This window comes from Xenopus tropicalis, chromosome 9 (genome assembly GCF_000004195.4).
Source record: "Xenopus tropicalis strain Nigerian chromosome 9, UCB_Xtro_10.0, whole genome shotgun sequence".
In the NCBI taxonomy this organism is placed as follows: Eukaryota; Metazoa; Chordata; class Amphibia; order Anura; family Pipidae; genus Xenopus; species Xenopus tropicalis.
Genome location: NC_030685.2, coordinates 61,481,156 through 61,493,268, shown reverse-complemented (window position 1 = coordinate 61,493,268; position 12,113 = coordinate 61,481,156).

The window sequence follows — 12,113 nt, the reverse complement described above, 5'->3', positions numbered from 1 at the left end:
GAGGAAAGGTTAACCATACTAAATAACAGAACAAACAACCAATTGCAAGTGGTTCTTGCAACAAAGAGTTAAATCTTTTTCCCTGGTTAATATGGCATCATTTTACAAATGGGTAATCTCCACCCCTACCTCTGACTGGACAGAGCACATCCCTTAGCAATTAAGCTTTTAATTCTAGCCTACATATGCAGGCCCCCTCCCCCTGTACCTTCGTCTTTTTTTCCTCTGTCCTACAGATTGACTGGATGGGTTTTTTGGTGTAAAAAGATAAGCACATATTCAGTTTGGAATCAATGGATCAGACTGCTGGGGGACTCGCTAGGGGCACGCCTGATGGCCGGCCAAACGAGTCAAAGTGAGAGGCTCTTTAAATGTTGCGCATTTTCTTGCCTGGTGGAAGTAAAAGCAGCGAGCGCTGGGAGGATGTCAGTCCTGTTGGCTGGCGAGCGCAGTAATGCTGATACGCTATTAGCGTATGTGAGGATTGGGGCTTCCGCTCTGCACGTAGCTGTGCGGTCACGTGAGGAGATGACGTATAAGGAAGTATGCCGAAGGCGCATGGCGCCGGCACACAGAGACGGTAGCGTCGGGAGAGGAGCAGAAAATAGAGAGCAGGTATTGTCTCTTAACATCTGACTCATGATTGTAGGGGAAGCTGTGCAGGGGAACAATATTCACAGTGGTTTATTGTTACAGCAGCAGGATGGAGTCCCGCCATTCGCATAGCCCAGATGGTGTTTGCAGAGAGGATAGGAGGTTAAAAAAAAAAAAAAAAATTTTTTTTTGGATAAGGAAGCATTATGATTATGCCTACTCTCTGCTTACTCCTGCAGTGTGTCTTCCCCAATAAGAGCTAAAGAAAGGCCAAGATGTGCAGCCTGTGATAACCCAGCAGCCAGACATGCAAAGTTTTGTCAGTCTTGTTCAAAGAAACTATCAGGAGAAGCGCCTACAGAATCAGTTGATATCATGAACTGGATAAAAGAGGCAGTGGCTCAAGGTATTAAGGAGGCAACAGTACCAAGTACTTCAAGACAAGTTCGCAAGAGAGTGGCGGAAAGAGACATATTCACTAGAGAGAGTTCACCACTGGATGAATCATCAACAGGATAAATATCTGAGGATGATCAGGAGGAGAGTTCAGAACAATTTGCAGGTTTTGACTTCGCCTTAGTTGAACCTTTGGTCAAGGCGGTGAGACAAGAATTGAAATTGGCAGAAACTTAAGACAACCAAACATCTTCAAACAATCCCTTTAAGATTTTGAAGAAGGAACGGGCAACTTTTCCATTGCATGAAGCAATTAAGGAGATAATTACTGCAGAATGGGAAAAGATGGATGCCAGATTCACAGTACAGAATAAAGTTCAGAGATTGTATCCTTTCATGCCGGATCAGGAAAAGATCTGGGAAAAGCCACCTAAGGTGGATGCGGCAGTAGCCAGACTATCCAAGAGGACAGTTCTGCCAGTGGATGATTTCATCTTTTTCTAATCCTATGGACAGGAAGATGGAAACAGTATTGAAGAAGAATTATTTGGCCACAGCGGCTTCTTGCAGGCCAGCTATTGCACTAACATCAGTTTCGCGAGCCATGCAATCTTGGCTTCATGGATTAGAGAGCGATCAAACATGGAGTGGAGAGAGAGGAGATCATAAAATCTCTTTCAGATATGAAGTTGGCCACGGATTTCGTCGCAGATGCATCAATTGATTTGGTTAAGACCTCATCTAGAGCTCTAGCATTGTCAGTGGCAGCGAGACGAGCGCTATGGCTAATGTCCTGGAATGCAGACAAGGCCTCTAAAGCAAATCTATGTAACATGCCTTTTGAGGGAGATATGCTTTTTGGATCAAAATTGGAAGAGCTAATAAAAAAGGTGACAGGAGGAAAAAGTGTCTTTTTACCTCAGGAGCGAAGACAAAATTTTTCTTCTTCAGCATCAACTTCGGATAGACAGAGGCAGTCCTTTCATGATAGGTCAACCTTTCGTGAACAAAGAACATATAGACCTGGTAGAGAGTTTGCACAGGCACAAAACTGGAGAAGAGATGGTAATACGTCTTCCAGGTCCTCTAGAGGCAGAGGTTCCTCGGCGAGGGGTACAAGAAAATATTTCTGAAGGGGGGACAGCCCAGACCGAGAAGATCCCCAGAAGGTTATCAAAATTTGTAGAGGTTTGGGCAAAGTCGATATCAGATGTCTGGGTGTTGGAGACAATAAACAGAGGATATTTTCTAGAATTTACAAGAGTTCCTCAACAGAATCATTTTGTAGTGTCAAACATTCCACGAGAAAGACAAAAGAGAGAGATCCTGTTGCAATATGTGGAGCAATTGCAGATCCAGGGAGCAGTCAAGGTGGTTCCAGTGTCACAAAGAAAGAGGGGTTTCTACTCACCCATGTTCATGTTGAAGAAAAAGACAGGAGACTTCAGACCAGTATTAGATCTCAGACGGCTCAACCAATACTTATTGGTAAAGAAATTCAAGATGGAATCACTATACACGATAATCCCAGAAGTAAGACCAGGAGATTGGATGATATCAATAGACCTAAAGGATGCTTATCTACATGTGCCAATCGCAGAGTCGCATCAGAAGTTTCTGAGGTTCACGGTCGGAGTTCAACAGCATTATCAATTCACTTGCCTGCCCTTTGGGTTAGCAACATCACCGAGAGTTTTTTCAAAGGTGTTGGTTACTCTAATAGCAGAATTGAGGAGGAAGGCAATCAACATTTTTTATTACCTGGACGACATTCTGCTGCTAGCAAGGGAACCGCAGGTTCTACAGAAACAAAGAGATCAGGTAATCTCATTTCTACAGCAACACGGATGGATTATAAATCTAGACAAGAGTCAATTGTTCCCGTCTCAAGATCTGACATACTTGGGGGCAAGATTTCGTACAAACAGAGCGGTTGTGACACTACCGGAAGAAAAGAAATTAAGGATAAAACAGATGGTACTTTGGCTACAGGAGAGATCAGTCTGTACGGCAAGACAATTCATGAGTTTAATAGGACTATTAACGTCAGTAATACCAATGACGCAATGGGCAAGATGGAACATCAGGGTCCCACAAACAGAGTTTCTATCCCAATGGGACAGATTAAACCCAGATTGGGAACAAGAGATAGTCATCTCAGAAGAAGTGAAGAGAACCTTGGGATGGTGGCTAAAGGACAGTCACCTATCAAGAGGAAGGAGACTAGGAGATGTTTCATGGGAAGTAATGACCACCGATGCCAGCGCAACAGGTTGGGGAGCATATTTGGGCTCAGAGATGACCCAGGGTCTGTGGTCGACACAAGACAGGGTACTCCCGGCAAATGTCAGAGAGTTGAAGGCCGTAGCGTTAGCCCTAGAAGATTTTGGGCATCTGCTAGACAACAAGTCATTGCTAGTCAGAATGGACAATATGACAGCAATGTATTATATAAAGAAACAAGGAGGTACAAAGAGCAGGCAGATGATGCAGGTGCTGCAACCAATCATGCTTTGGGCTCAAAACAATTTAAAAGATTTGTCAGCAATGTTCCTCCCAGGGAAGGAGAACAAAATTGCAGATTTTTTGAGTCGGAGTCTATTGAACAGACACGAATGGGAGCTCAGTCATCACATGTTCAGGAAAATGGTGAACAGGTGGGGTCGGCCAGACATAGACTTGATGGCAACCCAAGCCAACAGGAAGGTGGAGCATTTCTATTCCAGAGTGCCAGAACCACAAGCAATGGCGACAGATGCGTTAATGCAGAGCTGGAGCTCGGGTCTCCTATATATATTTCCTCCAATTCCAATGATACCAAGAGTTCTGAGAAAGATAAGGAAAGATCGAGCAGAGATAATAGCAGTCATTCCAGACTGGCCGAGGAGACCATGGTATCCGCTACTGCGGCGGATGATGATAGAGGCTCCAATGAATTTGCCGGCAGCTCCTTGGTTACTGAGGCAGGGGCCAGTACAGCACCCAATGGTCCATACGCTAGCCCTCAAGGGATGGCGTTTGAGAGGGAGAGACTAAAATCATCAGGTTTGTCGTCACCGGTGGTTGACACAATGCTGAAAGCCAGAAGAGGTTCTACTTATAGAACATATCAAAAGACGTGGAAAATATTCATGATATATTTAAAAGAGAAAAATATGTCTGTGGAGAATATTACTTCGATAGAAGTTTTGGATTTTTTGCAAAAAGTTTTGGAGAAAGACCTTAGTTTGAGAACACTGAAAGCACAGGTCTCAGCTATCTCAGCCTTTACAGGTATAGCCTGGGCACAACAGCCAGCAATCATCCAATTCATGGCTGCGGTTTTAAGGCTGAGGCCTCCGAGAAGGAATATCTCACCATCATGGAATTTACCTCTAGTATTGGAAGCATTGATGGAGCATCCTTTTGAGCCTTTACATGAAATCTCAGACACAATGATGACTTACAAGACAATCTTGTTATTAGCAGTGACTTCAGCGAAACGGGTCAGTGAATTACAAGCCTTATCAGCTCAAGAACCGTACACAATTTTTTTGTTGGATAAGGTCATTTTGAGAACTAATCCTGCTTTTCTACCGAAAGTGATGACCTCTTTTCATCTGAACTCAGAGATCGTACTGCCAAGCTTTTTTCCTCAGCCACAATCAGAGCAAGAGAAAAAATGGAGTACATTGGATCTTGTCAGATGTTTATCAGTCTTCTTAGAAAGAACAGCAAAATACAGAAAGTCACAGCAGCTGTTCGTCATTCCAGCAGGAGTAAGAAGGGAACAGCCGGCGGCAGTATCCACTATAAGTCGTTGGATAATGATGGCGATACAGAAGGCTTATGCGTCCAAAGGGAGACAGATGCCAATGGGCATCAAGGCACACTCCACCAGAGCAGTCAGCGCTTCATGGGCTGTGGAAGCGAATGTTTCGTCAGACGAAGTATGCAGAGCTGCATCTTGGAGTTCCTTCAATACCCTTTTGAAACATTACCAATTAGACGTCAATTCAACGTCAGAGACTGAGTTTGGGCAAAGTGTTTTGAAAACAGTTCAAACTAGAAAGGAATAAAAATATTCTGTGTTCAAGCATATAGGATGTTGGGTTTTTTTCTAGATTGTCTGGAACATACCCTCCCATAGGATTGCTTTGCACGTCCCATTTGTAAAATGATGCCATATTAACCAGGGAAAAGAGAAAATTAATTCATACTTACCGAAATTTTCTTTTCCTGGTTAATAGATGGAATCATTTACAAAACCCTCCCTAAGAAGCTTAATCACTAAAGACGAAGGTACAGGGGGAGGGGGCCTGCATATGTAGGCTAGAATTAAAAGCTTAATTGCTAAGGGATGTGCTCTGTCCAGTCAGAGGTAGGGGTGGAGATTACCCATTTGTAAAATGATGCCATCTATTAACCAGGAAAAGAAAATTTCGGTAAGTATGAATAAATTTTCTCTTATTTCCTTACATAATCTCTTTGGTGGTGCTAATGAGTTTGTACAATTATCAGGCAGTTCACAGGTATTTCAGACAATTGTTTCCACTTGATGATGTTGCACAGGTATAGGGGCTTATTTATTAAAGTACGACAGGTATGAAATACAAAAAATTCGTATTTGATCATACTGTGTGTATTTTCTGCGACTTTTTCGTACTTTGCGACAAAATTTATGCTACAAAATAGAATTGTCACGCCAAGTACGAAAGTTTCGGATTCATTCAAGCTTCAGTATCGTGACTTTCCTTGGGCCAGGTTGGAGCTGCAGAGTGCCATTGATTCCTATGGGAGACTTTCCTTGGGCCAGGTTGGAGATGCAGAGTGCCATTTAGCCCTATGGGAGACTTTCCTTGGGCCAGGTTGGAGCTGCAGAGTGCCATTGAGTCCTATGGGAGACTTTCCTTGGGCCAGGTTGGAGATGCAGAGTGCCATTGAGCCCTATGGGAGACTTTCCTTGGGCCAGGTTGGAGATGCAGAATGCCATTGAGCCCTATGGGAGACTTTCCTTGGGCCGGGTTGGAGCTGCAGAGTGCCATTGAGCCCTATGGGAGACTTTCCTTGGGCCAGGTTGGAGCTGCAGAGTGCCATTGAGCCCTATGGGAGACTTTCCTTGGGCCAGGTTGGAGCTGCAGAGTGCCATTGATTCCTATGGGAGGCTTCCAAAATCATGCACTGAAGGATCAAAGTCAGAAAGGTTTTCCTGCATTTTATGATCGTTCGGATACGAAAATTTTGTGAATTTCGGATCGCCAATACAATATTATTGTGATTAATATGATTTTTTCGTAAGCATTTTGTTATATTTGCAATCATCAGAAATTATTATATTTAATTCGAATTTTTCCCATTTTGGGATTCAAACTCGTACTTTAATGAATAGACCCCCGCTCGCTGCAGGTACCCGGGGCTGGTGCAGTTTTCTCCTAACAGGGGCACCAGCCCGGGGTAGAAGGTAGGCGATTAAAGTCACTTGGGGGCCCCCAAGCTTTTCCTTCTCCTTTAAATATCTTTAATTTCACAGACTACTCATACTGAGGCCTACAACTGCCTCAGGCTTTCCAGCACCAACCACAAACTCCACAAATTCGCCACTAACCCCTCCTAAATGCCTACGCGTTGCTCTGGCTTTCCAAAGTTGCCTGCAGGAGGAAACCTCACGACTTAGGCAAACTTTCCCCTCCTAAAGAAAGAAAAGTAAAGTAAAGGTAAAGCAATAGAGAATGGGGTCAGAGAAAGATATGAGGGTAGGAGAGAAGGTTGAATATAGGTTAGGAGAGAAGATAACAAAGAGGCACGTGTGAGTACAGCCCCTGCAGTAGGATAACGCCACCACAGGGGGGCGCAGGAACAAATGCTCATCAGTACAAGCCCTAATACTGGCCACATATTGAATCCAAATCCTGCATGACTAACCAGCAATTCATTTGGATGCATGTTGCAGACTGGACTGATTTATGTGCAGCCATGCAGCATGCATCTAAATTAATTGCTATCTAGCCATACAAGATGTGGATTCAATATGTTTCCAGTATTAAAGGGGAGAGGTGGCAACCCTAGCTGCATGTGGTAGTTTCAGCGATGCAGGAGGCAGAACCAGTCAAGCAGCATGGCAGTACTAGTAATGCTAAAAAGTCTATATATGTTCTGCAGTGATCTCTCTGGTATATTTGGGGTTAATATGTTTACTGTACATTTTTGTCATGGATCTTACTGCCATGTCTGGATGCTTTTAATATAGTTCTGCAGTAATCTTACTGGCACGTATAAATAATTATGGCTAAAGAGTGTGGTAAAGCACAGTGCATTTTTTGGGGGGGTGTCAGGCTTTGTTTTTTCCTTAGGTCCCATATTTTGTTGAGACAGCTTTCATCATCCATGTACATAGTGTGGAGAGGGGACAACAAAGCTTTAAGAGGTGCTTCCAGTCAAAAGTTTTTCAAACAGATTTTTTTTTTTTACCTATTTTTGTGTTATGTATAGTGCAGCACATTTTCATGATTTTTATTATCTACTCAAACAACCCCCCCATGTTATACAGTTATGTACAGTAAGTTGTGAGTGACTTTATGAGCTTTGCTGATAAACTGATTTCCTACAAACTTGGCACCTAGTTATTGTATGCAGGCTGGAAAAATTCTGTGTGGTTACCCATGCCTCAGAGGTGGCAAACCAACTAATATGGCATTTTAATTAACTTATAGGATCACATGGGTCACATAAATTATTTTCTGACTAAACAGCTGAGCTTTAAACTTTGAGCCTTGTCACAACTGGCAACTAAAGGCTTAATCAGCTGGAAGAGGATTTACTTTGTGCAGTGTGTCCCAGCATGCCTAGACCTCTGTCAGAATGGTGGCTGCACAACAGCCGAATAAGTAAAAGCTTGCCACTAGTAATAAAAAAAAGTAAATCAAGAGGCTAGAATTAATCTGCTCAAAAGGGAACTGTGGCCAACTAAACTGGAGTGAATTTTTATTAACACTGTACTTGCTGTAAGTAATTAACTAACTTTTTGGTAACCAGTTGCATTACTTCACAGGAAGAACTAATTATGAATGAATGAGAGCACTAAAAATAAGAATAAACTATTTTGAACAAGAACAATTAAGCGTCCACTACAGTTTGGGTGGGGTGCATGTGTATATCAACTACAGTTCAGCTTTCTATACCCTTCTATATTGGGTTGCCACCTCTTGTTCAATACAGTCTACATTGATTTCGGAGGGTTAAAACCAGAAAAACACTGGTTGAAACATTGGAAAACTCTTCCAGACTGACTCAAAATAAAGCCAGACCCTGCCTGATACATCATATTTCTGCCCCGAAATGTCATCGCTTTGCCCCAAAGTCATCAGCTCCACACTTAAACTCATCAGCTTCCCATAAAGACTATTTAGCAACCTCAGTTGCCAGTGGAAGAAATATTGTAAGCTGATTTGCTGAAGGATAACTATTAATGTTATTAATAATACCAAAAGACGTACGGAAAGAGTTCAGTTGTGTGAGAGACAGGGAAAGAAGCAGAGCAGTGAGGAAAATGTGCAAAAATGTAAGGAACAAGTGTTGTGAAGTGTGAAATTGTGTAAATAAACCTTGGTTAAGACTTGGAGCCTTCCATATATCTTATTGAACTTATACGATTGCAAATATTTTAGTTTGCATCTGTGTGCAGTATATGAAATAAAATTTCTTACTGAAAAAGTCACCTTTAAGCAGACCTTAAAAGTCACTTATATATATATATATATATATATATATATATATATAGTCACACCATGGTTATTTTAGCCAGGAGCCTGTGTTTTTTTGGCGTATGGCAAAACAGGAGTACCTAAAGAAAACTCACGCAGGGACACATGGAGAGCATACAAACTCCTTTGATTGTGGAATGTAGGGAGTTTATGCTTCTATAACCACTATTTATGATGCTGATATAACAGGGGTTGGTTTCTCAACTTGTGGATGAACGCAGGCTGAGAATCTGCTTTCAAAAAATGCATTGTTGTGCCTGCACCCAGCGCCATTGCATCAGGCCAGGTGTAGGCACACAAAGTGGATTTCAACACATAACTGCATATTTGAGCAGTTACATGCTTAAATCTGCTTTGTGTACCTGCACTAGGGCCAATGCAAGGTGCAGGCAAAACAATAAGCTTTTTGGAGCATAAGGGGGGAATCCAGGTCTGCGTTGGCATGAGCCTTAGGGTTGCCTTAGATAAGTGAGTTTTAGACTCTCAGAGTTACTGTATAGACAGGTATCTTGATCAAGTCATATTCAATGCAATTCAGATTAATTTCTCTGTAGTTTGTTGTTTGATCCAGTTAGATGTTTTCACTCCACTCAGTCTACTTGATCACCCATATAAGTACACCAGACTAGAAATCTGAAAAGGCAACTCTGCACACTGCATGGATCAAGGCCATAAATAATTCCTGTAATCAGGATAAATAACGGGACAGGGCAAACTCGCCACCTTTAGTAATGTATGGGGTAACTGGCTCTCTTAATTTTTGTTATAGCCTGTTTGAACTTTTTCTCCCCTGAGACATATAGTTCCCACTGCTAATGGAATGTATCCAGGTTTGATTGAACAATCTTGTGGTAAACTGTACAGCCAGACGACTGTGATACTGTAAATACCGTAATGATAGTATTGTTACACTGCTACCACTTGTTATTGTACCTGTTTCATGCAATTCTCAATAAAATGTATCTGAGCAAAAATAAAGATACACAAATGTAATTAAATAATTGTTGTAATTAAATAATGTGTATATTTAGGTTTGAGATTCCATTAATAGATTCCAACTGATCCCTCCACTGAGGTCCATAACATTCAGTTAATCTCTCCATGAAGTTCTATCCATTTTCCAGCTGGAAGTTTTCCTTCTTCCCTTGCTTAAAGGAACAGTAACACCAAAAAATGAAAGTGTATAAAAGTAACTAAAATATAATGTGCTGCTGCCCTGCACTGCACTAAAAGTTGTGTGTTTACTTCAGAAAGTCTACTATAATTTATATAAATAAGCTGCTATGTAGCCATGGAGGCAGCCATTCAAAGGAGAAAAGGCACAGGCACATAGCAGATAACAGATAAAACACTATTGTATTCTACAGAACTTATCTGTTATCTGCTATGTAACCTGTGCCTTTTCTCCTTTTTTCCAGCTTGAATGGCTGCCCCCGTGGCTACACAGCAGCTTATTATATAAATTATAGAAGTGTTACTGTAGCAAACACACCAGTTTTAACAGTGCAGGATAACAGTGCATTATATATTTATTACTTTAAAGCTCTTTCATTTTTTAGTGTTACTGTTCCTTTAAATATAAACATCATGAAAATAATATATTTATTAGCCTTTCTCGTACCTTTGTGTATGGAATCAGCAGAAGTTTCATGTGCCTTCGCCCTCCAGGGTAAGGATTAAACATCTTTTGCTTCCTTTTCTGGTTTTATACTTTCAAAAGCCAGTGCTTGTACACATAGCAAATTGGAGTTTCTTAGAGTTGAAAGAATTTTCTCATGTTTCATCAAACTTTTGGAAATGCCTTCTCTCCCATCAGCCTCCTTTCTCTCTCATCAGTTTATTTCTCAGCCTTCTACCTCCTCTACCTCCCACTGGAATACATACACCCCCTCTCCCTCCCATCATTTCTTCAGTTTTTCAGGATAAACATCACTGGGAAAATATTTCAATTGGCTGCCCTTTCCTGTGACATTGCCCCTCTGTTTGGAATGAGTAGAAGTAACTTAAAATATCTCTGTATTTAAGATGTCTACAATCTCCATGTGATCCCTTTGAAAACAGCTTGTCAGCCATAGTTTCCCCTTGCTGTCATGATGAATCTACATTCAGATGCTGATTCTGTCATACAGCTACAGTATTCATTAGATTGTGGGTCATTTTCCATAAACCCATGCAAAGTTAAATTTGTGTTCCAAGTCAACCACACAGGCATCTGATTTTTTAGTAAATGCAGTAAACTTCCTTCTATTACAACAACAAATGAGGCGTCTTCTCATTTACCTATGGTCATACTTGCAGATGGAGAACTCAAATACATTAGCAATAGCATAAACCAAACCATCAGAAGTGTTTGCTTGTTGATCGACATCAAGTATTTCCTTAGTTTTAGGATCATACCCCAGTGCACTATAGCATTTATTGTTATTATTGTTTCCTTAGTGACGTGCAATGGTGTTTTGTCTCAGTGCTGTCTGTAATCACCATATGATGTTTTTTAAACACAGAAAAGAATAGGCATCAGATAATTAATTCTCTTCATCCGAGTAGAATCTGATGCATGCTTGAATCCATCAGTTAGCTTTCCTCTCTTTTCATTGATAGCCTGTCTATTATGCTTTATACCTTTTCTTGTCTCCTTTCTGTCCCTTCTGTCTTGTAAACAGTCAGTGAACTGCATGATTTTATGTTCCTCATTAATGCAAGGAGTGGAGTCAGGTTTTGGTTTTCATTCTTCCATTTTACAAGTGGGTGCTTCATATTTCTCGTTTTCATTTATGCAGTCAAATAAGAGTCTGTATAAGCCCACAAAGCTGCTTTGTGTTTTATTCTCTATTTCCGCCTAGATAAGGCTTTTCTTATTTTTACTCTTTTTTTTTGCCAAATTTTTCTATTTTTCTCCTTTAGGCAGAGTGTGGAGGGTATTTCTTCTTTTCTTTACGTCCTACAGGCAGCACCAAGCGAAGGGTTAATCCTCTGGACCACTCTGGTAGGACAGGAGAATAGCACAACCAATTAGAATCATTTACAAATATCCCATCTCTCCCCCTTGCTCCCCAGTGTTTTTTTGTCCTCTCTAGGTAAGCCAGGAAATCCTGGGGCCTGAGAAGGCTGAAGATCCAGACTCTGAGGAGTCTGAGGGCCGTTGGCTGACCGCTTCAGAGCGGGTTAGTCAGGGGGAAACAATGTACCCTAGGCTTTGGAAGGTACCTGTAGCTTCTGTGGGTGCTGCTCGGCAGAAGCGACTTGTAAGGTGTGGGAACCGCTGTCACTGTGCCTTCCTTCTCAGCGTTTCTCCTGTGCTGCACGGGGAGAGACTGGCGCGATGCTGATGACGTCATCAGGGATGCGACGAGTACACACGCGTGTCAGGAAGGAAGAATCACT